Here is a 17,370-nt window from a genome sequence, read left to right as displayed (position 1 = left end):
ATCCATGAGGAATTTTGCCACCGGAGTTTCCAGGCCATTTAGTGAGGCGCAGGATGTTGTTTTAATTTATTTTTCTTCTGTGGATCTTGCTAAAAAAAAAAAAAAAAAAAAATGTGAAAAAGAAGAAAGGACATTTTTTGTAACACTCGTGTCGGTGCAGGGATCAACTCAAGGACACGTTGTAGAGTTGTGGGGAAGTTTCGCCGAAAACAACGTCAAGTATGGAAGTAAAGTGGCGAACCCGGACATGCAGTGAAGTACACAAACTGTTGGAGGAACTGCATTTTGTACTTAACTATTGGGAGTTATCTATGGGGGTCGCACTGTTGTTTGGCAAGTTAGTATGACAGTAACGTCAAAATGATGCAGCTGTATACATGATTGCACTGGGCCAGTAGTGTGGCACAGTAGGGGCCTTTTGGTTTGGCATAGGTTGTGCCATTGTTAGCATATCAGATGCTAATGGTTTGACATAGGCTGTGTCTTAGTGCACAAGAGGTGCCATTTGTTCGGCATTAGTTCTGCCACAGTTTGCTTTGGTGATGCTATTTTTTAGCATAGTAACTACACATTTTGCATATTAGATGCTTTTGGTTTGGTGTATAAGTGCACATTACGCCACTGTTTGGAGGAGTAGCATATTTGAATTGTACAATTTATGTCTTTGGACTGGCATAGGATGGGCATTAGAGGTGTATGTAAGTTGTCATTGGTTAGTAGTTATTTGGGCAAACTAGATGCCATTATGGTTACGTGGCTAGGTGAAATGTTTAGTTGCACAGAACAAAGTTAAAAATGTGGGGTGTTGAACAAAAGAACTGCTATTACTCAAAGCAAAGTAAATGCAATTTTGTTACATCGGATGTATTACATGTTCAAATATTTTTTTCCACAGGTACACACAAATGTAATGTATGTTAATTTGGCTAACCACATTTTTCATTCACAGCTTCATCAAATACAAAGGACTTTGTAGGGTAAAGATTATGGACTCGATAGTAGTGTTGAACTCTCGCTTACCATTCTTGTACTCTCAATTTATCTTTGCTTGTTTTGTAAGAGACGTGTGATGAGGAAGTGTTTGTGGTGGTTGTAACTAACATTTTTGGCACCTATTGTGGTGTAGGTTTGAATACCTGAATGAGCATATGGTTGCTCAGTTGTGGCACCTATTGTGGTGTAGGTTTGAATACCTGAGTGAGCAGATGATTGCTCAGTTTTGGCACCTATGGTGGTGTAGGTTTGAATACCTGAATGAGCATATGGTTGCTCAGTTGTGGCACCTATTGTGGTGTAGGTTTGAATACCTGAGTGAGGAGATGGTTGCTCAGTTTTGGCACCTATGGTGGTGTAGGTTTGAATACCTGAATGAGCATATGGTTGCTCAGTTGTGGCACCCATTGTGGTGTGGGTTTGAATACCTGAATGAGCAGATGGTTGCTCAGTTTTTGGTACCTTTTGTAGTGTGGGTTAAAACCGATAGAGCATTTGGTTGCTCCAGTATTGTACCGACTTTTGGTTGGTGCCATACGCAGTGGTAGGTGGTGCCGATATTATTATTTGGTGCCACAAAGTGATTTGTAAGTGTTGCTTTAGGCGGTCAGTGGGGTAGAACCCTGTTTGTTTGTGTATTGGCACAACCAGTTGTTGGTGGATGATGAAGTAGGGTACAGTATTGATGTAAAATTGGAGTAAGAATTGCGTTAGAAGGTGGGCTGGTCCCCGAGTGTTAGTTCCATAAAAGGCCTGTTATGGTACTGGTGATAGTTCAGGAGTGGTGTGGCTTCATGTAGCTACTGCAAGAGTCTCTGTAAGGAAATAGCTTGATTGTTTGGATGGGCACATTTTAGGAGGATGTTAGTGATTGTTTTCTCTAAGTGTTTAAATCCAAATTGCATAGTTTCACCATCCCCCTGTCTTCCCATCGTTTCATTGTTATGTAAGGGGGGAGATGTGTTGGGTTTTACTTACTCTGGTCTTTCCCTGTTATGTATGTATGAGCCCCTGATGGAATGTTAGTGTGGAATGTTATGGATGAACTGTGTTTGTGTGTTCCACAATGTCAGTTGGGGCCTGAGCTTAGATGATGAGGGGGCCGGTGGGTGTCTCTCCCTGCTATATACTTAACTTAACTATAACTTGTGTACTTACCTTCTGTGTTAACCTAGTAAACATTTGAACCCAAGCTAATAGACTCCCTGCATTTATTCCATATGATCCCAAAACCTAACACACCTAAACTGGGCTCGGCCAACCGGGCGTCAGTGAAAACGGCCTGTGGGGAAACATCATAGATCCCAGAAAAGGGGTCTATATGATGCACATTACTTTCGTGCCAAGGAAAGACAGATCCCAACTAGTGCTTTTCGGAGCAAGTCAGATGCATATCTGGCCCCCGATGGTAAAATACAAATATATTCCAAGTTGGCCGCATTGTGATTGAGAACTCCTTAAGCAGTGCATCATAATTCGCTCTGGCATCTGAGGTCATAGAGGCTTGAGAAAATCAGTCACATGTCATCATGCTTTTCCCTGAAAAGTCTGTTGGGCAGGAGAAGCCTCAGTCACCTGGCAGGCAGTGGCTCATCTCTGAAAGTCTAGAAGGTCGGGGCAAGCGCCAATCACACATCGGGCAGATCCAGAAAGAGCGCTATTGGCCCATCTGGTCGCTGTGATGATTCCTACGGAGTCCTCACAAAGAACCTACCTAAAGTCTCCTCCCATGTGGCCAGAAGAAGGCAGCCGCTACCTGATCCTGGCCCTGGGGTTGGTATTAACTGGGAGGATCACCTGGGAGGAAAAGGGTGCCATGGCAACTGGAAGACTCCGTTTGGAGGGATGCAGTATGTGTCTTCCCCAGAGGAAATAATTTTGTGACGCCAGAATGGCTTACTGGCGGAGGGAGGTTTTCTTTTCCAAAACTAACCATGCTGATGGTGGTGAAAACTGTCATAATCAATAATTTATTGTGAGTAAAACCCCCTCAACAAAGTCACCCAAGATTATGATGAGGAAGGCTCCTTTGATCCATAGGGGAATGTAAAAAGGCAATTCTCAAAACATTAACATCTCAGATTTTGAAGACCCTCAATCTCCTGTAAAGCAGAACCACTCATTAAGTCCTTATAATCCTCCTTTAGAAGATGTCATTAAGGATAGTAATGAAGCTGGTAAATTTAAAAGTAACATTCCCATTGAAAGAAGTAATTTGAACATTGGGTACTTCAAGTCCCACATTGCCCAAAATACAGGGACGAAGAAGACGGATGCGGAGGCACTGGACTGCAAGTTGCAGCCCAATAGTGCTAATGACCCACACCTGAGGGAGACTGGGAGGTATACAAGGCACCCTCAGGTGCAGGCCATAGAGAGCAGTAGTGGGAGGTGGAGTGATTGCAGTTTCTCCATGTTGCAGTTGCAGCAGAAGTTGAAGGAGTGTAGAGATGCCGGAGCCACTATTGTTTGTCGAGCGGATGCCGATTCTGAGAGTGTTTCTACCTTCAAAGACCTTGAATGCAGAGGTTGCACAGTGGGAAGTGCTGTGTTTGAAAGCTTTCCCCCTGATGACCCTGCATGCAGAGAACGCACTGCGCGAAGCGTTAAGTTTACGAAGCTTCCCCTATTCTAAGTTGGGCTTCGGCGGCAGGATGGTGCCGGAGTGTCCTTGGAGCGAAGAGAGCTCCTTTTCCGATTGGCGTGTGAAGCGGAAAGCAGAACGAAGCAGTTTACCCAAACGAGCGAAGCAGAGAAAGCAGAAGACCAGGAGGCAGCAGAGCGTATGCGGTACCCAGTGAGTTCACTAGTGTTGTCTGACCCCAGAAAGCGCTGTGATCGCCCGCTGTCCCGGTCTAGTCATTTTGAATATCCAACTGATGTAATGAAAGTAAAGTGGCAGAATAAGAATCAATTTGAATATTGAACTGATGCTAAGCAGCAAAGGGGGCAGAATAATATGAACTTTGGGGACAGATAAGAAGGATATCTGTGTACTTACCAAGGTCAGAAAAATTGCCAAAGTCAAGAGAGGGCAACATCAAAGCAAGTCAATAAGAACCAGCATTGCCAAAAGAGAGGACAATTATGAAGCAAGTTGTTTATAAACCCTATTGCCAGTGTATTAAACAACCAATAGTTGGAACGGAATTAAATAATAATTTTCTAAACCAAGGAAGAGCAAGTATAAGAAACGGCCATTTTCAGCAGTTGGTTAAAATAAGAGGAGGAAGACAAGAGTGGCGGGAAAGCTGCCCTCCTGATAGAATGTATTCAGGAGGAGAGGAGCATAACCTGCATTGCATGTGGCAATCACAAGTGTGGAACAAACAGCACCAATGTGTTTCATGTCTTCCCAGAAGAATTAGTCAAAACGGATGTTGTGGAAAGTCAAGAGACTTTGCTAAATTGTTTGAAGTAAAACTTTACCACATAAGTACTTCTAGTAGTTAGGAGTTTCATTGAGTCCTGGCAGGCGAGTATACCAGGGGAAGGAACTTTGTAGTAGGTGACCTGGCAGGTGAGTGGACATGGTAAAAGTCATTGAAGTAATGTTTTGTGGTTAAAGACTGTGAAGAAAAAGAAGGGGCAAGACCGCTAAAGTATATTTTGGATTTTTGTGGAATCATCCTGACCAATCATTTTTGCTGATGCAAGTATTTTGTGAACTGTTGTGAAACCATCCTGACAAGAACACTTTTGTTGATATAGACGAACTGTGGAAGTACACTTTCTTTCTAAGACAAAGTTGTGTTGAGCTCTCTTCCACATGTGGAGAGATAAAGACTTGCTTACCATAAAGGTAAATCAGACTACAAAAGGTCTACTAACCAAAGTGAAATCAACAAGTGGGGTTTAAAACAAGGATACGCCTTAGCCTCAATATTGTTCAATTTCTACATAAGTGACATATATGCAATCTTTAAATCCATTCGAGCATTTTCACAAAAACTAGGATTAGCTGAAATTCCATACCTCCTCTACGCAGATGATTTGGTTATCTTTGATAAGACACCTATTGGACTACAAAGGAAACTGACCGCACTTGGCTCGTATGCCAAAGCAAACCAACTGATGATTAATACTCTCAAGTCCAATGTGCTCATTTTCCATCATCATCTACCCAAATCAGAGTTCAAATTCAAATGGTTTCTCTCTAAAGTGCCCGTATCATTAACTTTGCAGTACAAATCCTTGGGTGTCAATCTCAACATCCACCCAAGTGATCAACCCTATAAAATGGAGTTAAAAAACCAAATGAGACTTTTGGCCACTCAATGAAAAGCCCTCCAGAGAAAATATGGACAGTTTTGCATTAGAACAGTGCTGATATTCCATAAACAAAAAGTGGTCCCCATTATCAGCTATGGTGCCCAAACCAAATGATGAACTGTCCCTCCAAGATGGGATATTCTCGAAGGCATTTTCTGGAAATAAATACTAACTCGTTCACCCAGTACACCAATTGGTATAATTAGATTTGAGCTAGGCCTCACCTCCTTATTCGCAATCAGAGCCTGGCAAACTATAGCAGCCTACAGAAAATATGCACTTCCTGCAAATGATTTGCATAACTGATTTCCTGCCATAAACATTTTGTTAGAAGCACCATTCTCTGGCCCTCTTCAATTATGGAAGACTGACTGTTTGAAGATACTAGAGATCGCCGATATAACAGTCGAATTACTCCTACAAAACACTGAAAAAGCAAAGTCAAAATTATACAGACAAGTCTGGATCAACACCTGGGAAAAATGTAACACACACATAGTGTTCAAAGCAGGGGCTTTTAAGCACACTTCTATGAATGAATTACCACCTTACTTAACCAAATTTCCAAATCCCATATATGCAAGCTCGATCCTTTGTATGAGATTTTACTTATGGCCCACAAAAGCCAAACTAGCGACCTACAATAAGTGCGCAATATAAGACACCACATGTCGTTTCTGCAAATTACAAGATCAACCATAGACTCTTTGACATTTGATGACCGAATGCACTGCTCTTAAAGACACTAGACAACAATTTTTATGTAACCAATTCAAGAGCACCCTACCAGAAACTAAGGAACAACTCTGGGAGGCTGTTTTTAACGTGACACAAATCTCCCAAAACATTGACACGGTTCAGTTCCTTCTATCACTCAATCTTACAATGAGTCATACATAAATGAACGTCATGAAAACCGAAACTCATGGCCCATCCTAAAGCAAGTTGCTAGTAGCTTATGCTTGCGCTTAACATAGTTGAAGGATCTAGACTCTATGGACTGAAGATCGATCCTTATAATAAAATTCATACAAGAGATAATTTTTTTAAATATCTGTAAAGTACATTTATAATGTTGTGTTATTTGAAATTAATTTAGTTTTACCTACACATGCTCAAAGAACCAACCAAAGCTTTTAAGCCTTTATCATGGTTAAACGGAGATACACTATCAGTTAATTTGATCACGCGTCTTAACTACCCATTTTATGATACGACTATTTTAGATAACCATACTAATGAGGTACTGGTAACTAGGAACCTAAGCAATATAAAGAATCACCTAAAACCTGATAGATAAAGATATCAATATCTCAGATAGCACTCTAATGATCAACTATTAACGTAATACTAATGCCCTGGAATCAATCAAGTAATGATGATATTCAAATTTATTTATTTATTTATTTATTTATTTATTTATTTATTTTTACATTTGTAAAGCGCACTACAGCCCCAAGGCATTGAGGCGCTGTTTACATGAAAGTGTACGCAGGCATGAGTACATTAGGACATGCGGTTGCTTGGTTACATCATATGTGCTAGGTTACAGAGTACAGATGGGCATACGGCGCCTGACATTTCAGACAAACAGGCTGGTTTTGATGGCCTTGCAGAAGGCTAGGTGAGAGTCGATTACCCTAATGTGTGAAGGTAGTGCGTTCCAGTGGGTGGCAGCGATGGCTGGGAAGCTGGAGCCCCCTGCACGCACTCTGCAAGTTTTGGGCTTGGTGATCAAGTTGGTGTAGGCTAGCCTAGATGGCTTTGTGGAAGTGGGGAAGGCGATGCGCTGGGCGAGGTAGGGGGGTGCCAGATCATGGAGGCATTTGTGAGTGATGGAGAGGATTTTAAAGATGATTCTCTGTTTGACAGGAAGCCAGTGAACCTGTCTCCTTAGGTCCGATATGTGGTCTTTTTTTGGGAATCCAGTGGCAGCCCTAAGGGCATTGTTCTGGACAAGTTGGAGTTTGGCAATGTTTTTGCTGGAGGTGCCTCCGAGGAGAGCATTACAGTAGTCCAGTCTTGAGCCGATAGTGGCTCTAGCGATAGTAAGGCAGTTCTGTGTCGTTAGGAAGGGTCTTACTGCGTTAAGCAGTTTTGAGTAGTATGCTGAAGAGGCAGCAATGGCGTTAACCTGTCTATTCATGGTGAGATTAGAGTCTAGGTAGACACCCAGAGTTTTTACTGTATGGGACACAGTGATGGGTATATTATCGATGGTGAAGGAGCGATATTTCTTGTTGAGGTTGCCCAGGATGGTAGGTGACCCAATGAGCAGAAGCTCGGTTTTGTCACTATTTAGGCATAGCCAATTTTCAGCCATCCAGGCTTGGATGGTACAGTAGATGGAGTTGAGGGTGATCCTATCTGCCTCATAGTCACCTGTGAGGGGGATGAGCACCTGGGTGTCATCAGCGTAGTTGGTATATGAGATACCCATGGTGTCAAGAAGGTTGAAAAGGGGCCTAGTAAATAGGTTGTAGAGTGTGGGCGCAATGCAGGAGCCCTGAGGCAACCCACATTTGATCTGACTAGGGGAAGAGCATGCTGAGTCTGAGAAGACTTTCATGGCCCTTTCCTGTAGAAAGGAGGTGATCCATGCACATGCTTTAGGGGAGAAGTTTGCTGCGATGAAGAGGTGATGGCAAAGAGTATTGTGGTCCACGAGGTCAAACGCGGCCGATAAATCAAGGAGCAGAAGGAGCGCTGGTTTACCAGCGTCTCTGATGTCGTCCATTTGATTTTTTAAATCGAGGAGGGCAGTTTCGGTGCCGTGTCGTGGCCTGAAGCCAGACTGCCGAAGGCCCAGAAGGTGGTGATCCTCGAGGAATTTCTGGACTTGCAGGTAGGCTGCTTTGTCCAGAATTTTAAGCAGGAAGGGGACGGTGGTAATGGGCCTGTAGTTCCCTGGTGCCGCGGGGTCAAGGGAGGGCTTCTTGAGGAGCGGTCGTACCCAGGCCTCCTTGAGGTCAGATGGGACATGGCCAGACTGGAAGGAGGCATTGATGAATGCTGTCAGGAAGGGTGCAAGTGTCTCGCCGCAGTCCTTAATGAGCTGAGAGGGGCAGGCGTCGCCCTTACAGTTAGATGGTTTAATGGTTTTTAGGAGGGAAATGACTTCAGATTCCGTCACGTCCTTGAAGTAGAATACAGGGGAGGGTTTGATTTTGGTCTCTTTATTCTGTTTGCTATTCTGAGTGGCAATTAGTAGGGTAAGGGCCTTTTGGTGAGCTTGGATTTTTGTTTGTAGGGTGTTTAGTTTGTTGAGCATGGCCGATTGGATGTCGTTGCACCATTTCTCATCCTTTAGGAGCGTGGGTGGCGGGGTGGAAGGGGTTTCCAGCTCCCTAAAAATGGTGAAGATTTCCTTTGTGCTGGATTTGGCAATGGTTGTAAGTAAATGAATTGTGCTCATTTAAAAAGAACGGTTTGATAGCAATATCTCAGCTAGATCATGAATGATCAACTGTCAATTCATTACCAATGCTTTCAAAATAATCAAGTAACAATGACATGTAAATGGTTGTAAGTAAATGAATCATGCTCATTCAAAAGAACGCTGTTCGTTCAGGTGGAAACTGTGACTATGTAACCATGGAATTGAAAAAGTTAAATTCAACTAAACCAAATAAAACAAAAATAAAAAAAATAAAAATAAAAAAAAGACTTGTTGAACATTTTGAACTGTTGGTCAAGTCCAAGCAAGAAGAACATTATTAGAACATTGTTGCAAGACTTACCTTTCATATATTGAACTGTTGATTGAATAGCCTGCTTGAATTTGGGATAAGGGGAACTCACCCAGTTTACAAAGAGAAACAGTTATCAGGGTTTTAACATAACTGTTAGTTCTGTTATATTTGAATTGCCATACATTACCTTGTTAAGTTGTTGTATGTATAGGTGTGAGGGACAGATTCCTTTTGTTGGAGTTTCCTTTAGTTTATTTTGATATTCTGATTCCATTAAATGTTTTTCCCTTTAGCACATTGAGAATTACGGGCATGCTGCGCTTTATAAGAAACTAATAACATAACATAGCCTAGCCAGGAAAATCCTCATTAGGGTAGGGATAGTGAGGCATTTGTCAAAGCCTTTTGAGTTAATAAAATGGCATCTTATGAAAATACATTACCAAGTTGTCCGCCTGACATTTCTGACCCCTCACACTGCATTCTTTTTACCGGACTCAGTGAGAAGACATTTCACCACATTTCTTTGCTTTATTTTTAGCAAAGATGCAGCATCGTGGAATAGTTGCAAGGGGATTTTGAGGGCACGGGTCAGTGGTGGTAGAAGGGACTATTAGGGCTTTTCTCCACATAGAAATGTGACAACATAAGACTGCTTTGTATACAGATGACATTCTGCTGATCACGACAAACACGCGTGAAATGCTCAGAGCAATCATGGGTTCAAAGGGTTGAATATTTCTGAGTCTGGGGATAATATGGTTCTCATTTAACGGGATGTCCAATTCCAGTGGGTCAAGAACGAATGCGATTACCTGGGAATAAAATTGACCCCATCGTTTGCTGGACTATACAAGGCTAGCTTTTTGCCTCTGTTTAGGGACATGGCAGGGGATCTAGCATGGTGGGCCTCCCAGAAGATCTCCTGACTTGGAAGTGGAACAGTGATAAACATTGCCCCCAGATTGCTTTTCTGCACTTTGGCTCTCCCCGTCCCTATACCTGGGCCACCTTTACAGACATTACAAAGGAAAGCGATGAGTTTTATATGGGGATGTCAGCGACCTAGGGTTGGTGGGAAGGTCATGCATGCAAGCAAATGCTGCAGGGGCCTGTGGCTTCCCATTCTCTGGAATTATGTGGCCGCTGACAACATTTCACAGATCTTTACATGGGGCAGGAGGAGGCGGAGGGGTCTATGGGCAGGAATGAGCAATCAACCACTAGACTCTCCTTACGGGATCTCCAATGCATGTTGTCGATGGACAGAATGGCAGGGTGCCCCACCCTGCCTGTTAATATAACCTCTCTCATATACTGGGACAGAGCGATTAAGCGGCAAGGGGAATGGAGTGGTTTGGGTCTTCTTTCCCAACTACTGGGTAACCTGCAATTTGGTCCAGGTTCCAGCTGCGGGACGTTCGCAGATTGGCAGAGGGGAGGTTTAACCAGATTGCATCAGCTATAGTAGAGGGTAACAAATGAACTCTGTACCATGTTTAAAGCAGACAGGGTCGGTGACATCAGTCGTATTCGTTCATCCACTTCTCTGAGAATGTGATGCATGTTGGTTAATTCTTCTGTTTCTGCAATCTGTTGTTCTTGACCATTTGCAGTCAGTTGGTCCCCGTTTTCCATTAAATTAATATGGTCTGAGGGAGAACCTTGGATTTATGGATCGCAAGTTTGATTTACTATTGTTCCACCAGAACTTTTGGGTAAGTCAACAGGTAACGATTCCATATGTTCTATTAAGCTCAGATCATGGATTCCTTTACTGAGAAGGAGCCCCTTTGACGTTCGAAGACCACATTTCTGAATTTCAGCTACCTGAGGCTGAATGATTTTAATACTGTCATCTCCGACACTGGATCTCTAATCTTGAGATAAGGAGGTTGCGGACTAGGACCCTGCTAGCACTGGAGCTTAACCTACAGGAGGGATGCCCAACTAAGAACATTTCTAAGCTCTACAAGCTATTAGAGGTCCCAGAACCAGAGTTAGAATTGCATATATGGATCACTGGGAGTGGGATTTAGGGTGCCCGATCGCTGAGGAGAATTGGGGTTGGATATGGCAGAGAACAGTGACTGCATCAAAATGCGTCATCAACAAAGAAAGCTTCTACAAAGTTCTTTATCTATGGTATATGTTCCCCACAGCCTACATAAGATAAACGCTGGGATCTCTCCACGCAGCTGGAGGGAATATGGATAGACAGGATACTTCCTCCACCACGTGTGGTGGTTGTGTGAGAAGGCACAGGCCTTCTGGCGGGAGGTAGTGGATATCATTGAAGAAATAACAGAGGCATGGCTACCGCTGGTACCAGGGGTCGTCCTACTGGTTGAACCAGTGGAATCCATACATCCTATGAGCGGATGCAGAGCGGCTCTGATCTCCCAGTTGCTGGTGGCGGCCCGGATAGCTCTGGCCAAGAACTGGAAAAGTAAACGGATAAACGTCTGTTGGTATAAGATGCGGGGTCTTGTGACGGCCGAAGAAACGGGGGCGATGAGCCAGGGCAGACTCACCGAACATACTGCCACATGGCTTCCTCTACGTGAATTCTGTGAGAGGTACCCGGCACATTCAATCAAACCGCGAATGTTACAGCATTTTCCTTTGATTTGGAACTTCGCAGATGGTGGGCTCTAAATAGCGTAAAGGCAGGTAGAAAAGAAAGGAAATAATGACTGGACATTGAATGTATTCCTGTTTTTGTCAATTTACAGAGCCTGAACACCTCTGTATCTCTACTGTTCTACTCTGCAGATTTGATGCCTGCTATTCTTTCTTTTGTTCTTTTATCTCATGCAAAATCAATAAATAAAGTATTTCAAAAACCAAATGCCACCACAAAAAAATGGCTGTGTTCCCCTTTCCGTCAACTGCGTTAGAACCAATACCAACTGTGGACCATGGGCAAAGGGCAGCAAGGCAGCGGCAGGTGCCAGTTATGCAAGGAAAGCAGAAGTGGAAGCCAGAAGAACCACTCATTGTTTTGGCTCTTGCATAAGTCATGTACAACTAGGTATTCCCATGAAATGTCCAGTTACCTGATAGGTTGGCATAGAGTGACTTCTAATGCTAATGTGCCCACAACACTGCTGAACATTTTCACTGAAGCCCTTGTACTTATCCCAGCACCAGTGATTGACATCAAATGCATTGTGCGTGTGTATATGTAGTTTGAGTGTGAGTGCATGCAAGCATTTGGAGTGTAGTGGGAGTATGCCTTATGTATGCAAAATGCAAAATGTGTGTGTTTGTATACGTGCAGATAAATGCAGAGTGTGAGTGTGTGCATGAGCAGGTGGGGGGTCCATAGTCAGTATGTGTGTGTGCATGGACAGGATCTGAGTATATATGCATTGTGTGGGCAAAAGCACAGTGTGAGTATATTTGATATCTACGCCCCACATATATGGTGGCACATGCCCCCATGCAGCAAATCAACCAACCAGCTGGAATCAAAACCTGTTCACAAAGAGAGGACCTGCAAAGTATCCATCATTTGTCACTCACTCACCCACCCTCTAGAACTTGAACCCTGTATTGGCTCGGAATGCTCCCACAATTCTCCAATTCTTCCAAAGCCTCAACAATACCTTCAACAATATCTGATCAAGAACTAATTCCTATGGATGCCCAGACTGACTCACAAAACTCAACTGACAGTACTGCGCTACTGATACAAGACAGCAGCCCAAAACTGGCTACCAACACACTGTTCTGCCCCTCTTGGGTCCCTTGGAGTCAGCCCTGGCGCTGTTGGCATCAGGCTCACATGGCAGGTGTGGTTTTCAATGGGCAATGGACTAACATGGCTGCCCCCACAAGGACCAATGGGGAACTGCAACTAGCAGTCTAGCTTCCAGGGCGGGGTGCCCCCCGAATGCACCTGGGATACCTGCTAGGTATTTAAACCACGCCCGACTCGAGCAGCGTGACGTTCACTGGGAACTGCTCAGCATCTTGGCCTGCACGGGCGAAAAAAGACAAAGAACCCCAGCCATCCTTACCTGCCCAGCTTCAGCTCCTCCATCATCCGGAGCCTTCTTGAACATCAAAATCTCCTCCAGCAACATTCCTGGAAAGAAGGACGAGAATAAGAAATTTAGTAGCTTACTGACCCAACCCTCCTGGAAGGCCATCGCCTCTCGAACATCTTCCATCGGCGACTGGTCCCGTTCGATCACCTCTTCCAGGATTTCCTCCCGCAACCTGCAAGAAACAACAGCACAGGTTAGCCAACTTTCAAGGACACTCTCAGCGCTGCGCTTTGCGCATCCTTACCTTCTCGCGCCTTCAGTATCAGCTCGTTTTCACTATCAATCCTGCAGCATCTACAAGAAAGAATGAGAAGGTTATTCAGAACATCTACAATTACAGATATTTATTCATATACAAAAGACTTACCTGAAAAGTGGAGTCACAGCCGGTCTGGACTCCAGGCCCACGCCAGTGAAGTAACTCGGTGGAACGGTGCCCAGCAGCAACACGCCCCTGCCCAGCACTGCAGGACGGAGAGCGCATCTTAACGAAAACCAAGAACTGACCCCTGGCAGCACGAACCCCGGAGAAGGTGCAGTGTTCTCAGAAGCATCCTTGACCAGTCGAGTGGTGTCCCTGTGGATACAAGGTGAGCGTTACACAGACTCGAGATTGGGCGAAGTGGTAAATGCAGTGGTAACACCATTACCGCTGCATTTAAGGGCTACCACACAACTCGTGATCAGGCCCAAAGTTACCTGCTGACCAATAAGTGTAAATACGCAGTAACGCAAGGTAGAAAAGACATATAGAAGCTTGCTATAGAGGAATATACAACGTGGTAGGCCTGCCATAAATGGAAAATTGATGCCGGCTCCTGTCAAGATTCAATTCAGCTACCTCTGAAACAGATCAGGGTTGAAGAGTCAGGAGACGATGGAAGAACAACTTTGTGTGCGAAACAAAGAGGAGCCTATGTTGGTTTGGGAACAAAGATGCTATGTTAAATAAATAGTTGCAAAGCACAAAGGGAGGCTGAAAGATAAGCCATGGACATTGGGACGAGCCATGTATTGGACAATTAAAAGTGTATAAAGTCTATACAAGATGGAGTGAGAAAGTCTTTAGAGACCAAGAAGAATAATGACACTTTGTGTAATTAAATTAAATAGCAGTAAAAAAAAAAGTGGTCGAAATTAACAAATTTGTTGTCTCTTCACATGTGACTTAGAAGTCGAAAACAAGGGATATTCATTAATCCTCTTTGGTCTCAATATTTAAGATATGTAATTCCTACTGGTATGTTATGTACAAGTTGCATTTTTTCAGGGGTGGTATTGCCACATTGAATCAACCCATACCTCTGTCATATGGCTCAAACATGCATCCCTCTAAAAGGTGATGGTTAACCATTGTTCTGATGGGCACATATATGGTTTGTTGCTGCAGAATGTTCCTGTGTGTATCCTGTGGGTGACCTGACATCTCTATTAGCTGAATATTTAATTGGTTCCACTTAGAGAACTCCTTGTAAATCCTATGGCTTTTATTTGGCAATATTTCTTAGAGATTTTGCTGGAAAAGGCCCCATTTCCACTCACCATTTAAAAGAAATTCACGGGCTTGCACCTACCTCACTGGAACAACATTTTACACCCCGCCCCTTTCAAAAGTCACCAGCTGCCACTGACACCAGACTGAAAGGGGACAACTACTAATGGCTCCACAAAGAAGACGTCCATAAGGGTATACAGTAAATATATCTAAAACATTACATTTCCGAGTGGACCATAATACTGAACAACACTGCAAACGTTAATTAAATAAACAAAGGACAGTGGGGTAAAGGGGTTAAAATGGGTCGGGATGGGGTTGGGGTGGTGTTATAAAGGTAAAAAAATGGGGTGATTGGTGGCGACCCACCCAAATTATTTTTCCACGATAAAATGTACCACTCTGTAATTGTGGTCGGTAAAATCGCATATAACCTTCCCTAAGCACCAAAGGAAAATATGAGGTGCAGTCCTGGCTTCAAATAAGGGTGATTGGATGGCATGCTTGCTAATAGGCAGATACTAGCCCCCTAGCCCTGCACCCGTATCTGCTTCTAAAGTTGGAGACTTGTAGCTGTATATGAGGCCATGCCTGGAGGCTGCATTTTATTTATTTACTTATGCATATAAAGGAGGAACAATGCTCTTTTGATCACAAAAGATTGTACAATAGATAAGAAATCAGATTTGACAGGAAGCAGTGAGATTCTTACAATGGGGTGAGTTTGAGGGACATTCTGACCTGGTTGTTGAGAGGAGTAAATGAAACAGAAAACAGCGATAATACATGGATGGACATACATAGATGAAGGACAACCAACATTGGACATTTCTAAGTACAGGTAGGTGGTACTGACAGATGTATAAGGCACTGTCATGCCAAGAGTAGCCATCTTTGGTCTCCAGCAGCCAGCTTCCACCTGACCACCCTCTATATGTGGGCTAGCGCATCACCAACAGTATGCCATCACTGCCATCAGCCAACGTAGCTGCCTATACAACCTGTATAGTGAATACGCAACTACTGCAATTTCTATCAGCCGACAAAATGCATGCATGCCGAGAGTCAGAGAGGGCTTCAGTCTGCAGGTAGTGCATGCATGAGCATCAGCAGAATGTTTGCAGCACCAGGGTGGGAGTAGATCTGGCCATTATACACAACATTCTCTAAGGCTTTAGTGCACCAACCTCTGCCCCGTGCCTTGCACTGAAGCATCCCCAGTAGGATCTGTCTGGCTGAATGAGTCCACGCCTCTGGCCTGTGGCCAACATCGTTCTCAGCTAGGGATGCGGTGACAAGAACGTAGTGCTTCAATCGGAGCAACCCTCAGGCCCTTACATATGGGGCCCGGTCTGAACCGCATGACATGGATAGGCTTAGGACCACGGCTATCCTGACAGACCAACAGCCCTATGAGGCCACATCCGTGGCAGATGTGCCTCTACCAGGGATCTGCAACCTGCATCTCGCAAACTGCTTTGGACCACGACACCCATGATCCCTCCCCATTATCTATGCTGGCTAGAGATGTTGGGAGTTGTAGTAAAAAATAATGAATTTCTGTCTTCTGTCTATGTCAATCCTAAAAGATAATGCTCGGCTACCACGGGTTGCGGAAGTGTCTACTCCAAAAGCCCACTGAACGTGTCAGAATGACGGGATCAGGGTAAGAATCCGATGGTGGACCCAGCTCAGGGCCACAGATGACCGGATTCGGAGCACTGGGGAGCTGGCCAACAAAAGCAAACCTGCCTAGTGGTGGGTTGCAAAGCAGCAAGGCGTTCAGACCTGATGGCGGATATCATTGCAGTGTTCAATACTCCAACGAGAGCACCTACTGGAGAAGCCAATTACTAATAAAACTAATATTACTGCATTGCTATACTCCGTAATGTTGATACGCTCCGTTTCTTGGACGCAACGGGAAGCAACGTGCTCATGATGCCTTCGTGCTCTGGCTCCACGCTGTAACCAGAGTGCAGAACTGCAGAACAGGCACAGATGTGGGCAGGACCATCATGCGGTCTTTCTCTAAAACCGCACCCAACTGCCCTATTAAGCATCTAAGAGAGAGGCTCGCTCTGTTGTATGGCTGTGTTAGGGAAGCTCTTAACAGTGTAGACAGCAATTGTCATTTGATGAATCCTGACAGAGAGAGAGCTGCATTAGAGAAAGGAGGGTTCGAACAGTATGTGTTAGAAAGCAGGTTGTCAGAGAAAGAGGGAGGAGAGTAGGGTGTTCTTATGATGTGTGCTGAGTGCCTATTAAGATGCGCGATGTTGAATGTTCTGTTGCTGTCTTTAGGTTTGAGTGCAGCATTCCAGAGCAGTTAGAGAGCTGGCTGCTTACTGGAGAAGTCGTACTCTGCAGGCTCCTAATAACGTACTTAACTAACCTGCCTGGTCCAATCTCATTCCTTTCATTGGCGAGGAGCGACGTGCTGGGAGCTGGCAGGCAGGGTCTGGAGACTGCGGAGCACCGGAGCGTGGGTAGCTGCAAACTCTGAGGGCAGGCCGATCGCTGTGCTGTGGTTCCAGCTGTGGCGACCACTGCATGTCCCGGGCATGGACAGGGTCCGTGCTGTGGTCCCGGCGCACACTTGGGATCCAGCCAGGAAAGCCTGCACGACGCAACCGTTGGCCCATCGTCCGGTGAGTCCATAGTGTGGCGCGTGCACAGAATCCCAAGCGGCAGCGCTAGAGGAAAGGACCCTGGACGTCGCAGTGTGCAGCCATCTTGTGAAGTGGAGATCTACAGGATTGATAGGGCGTTTCAGCTCTCAGAGATCTCTGCACTCCTGCTGCTCTTCCTCATCCGCACTCCTGCCGCTCTTCCTCATCTCAGTATTGAACGCATATCTTCC

Source organism: Ambystoma mexicanum, chromosome 3q (assembly GCF_040938575.1).
Source record: "Ambystoma mexicanum isolate Mex_15411 chromosome 3q, UKY_AmexF1_1, whole genome shotgun sequence".
NCBI classification, from domain to species: Eukaryota; Metazoa; Chordata; class Amphibia; order Caudata; family Ambystomatidae; genus Ambystoma; species Ambystoma mexicanum.
Note: the sequence above shows the minus strand (reverse complement) of the source record.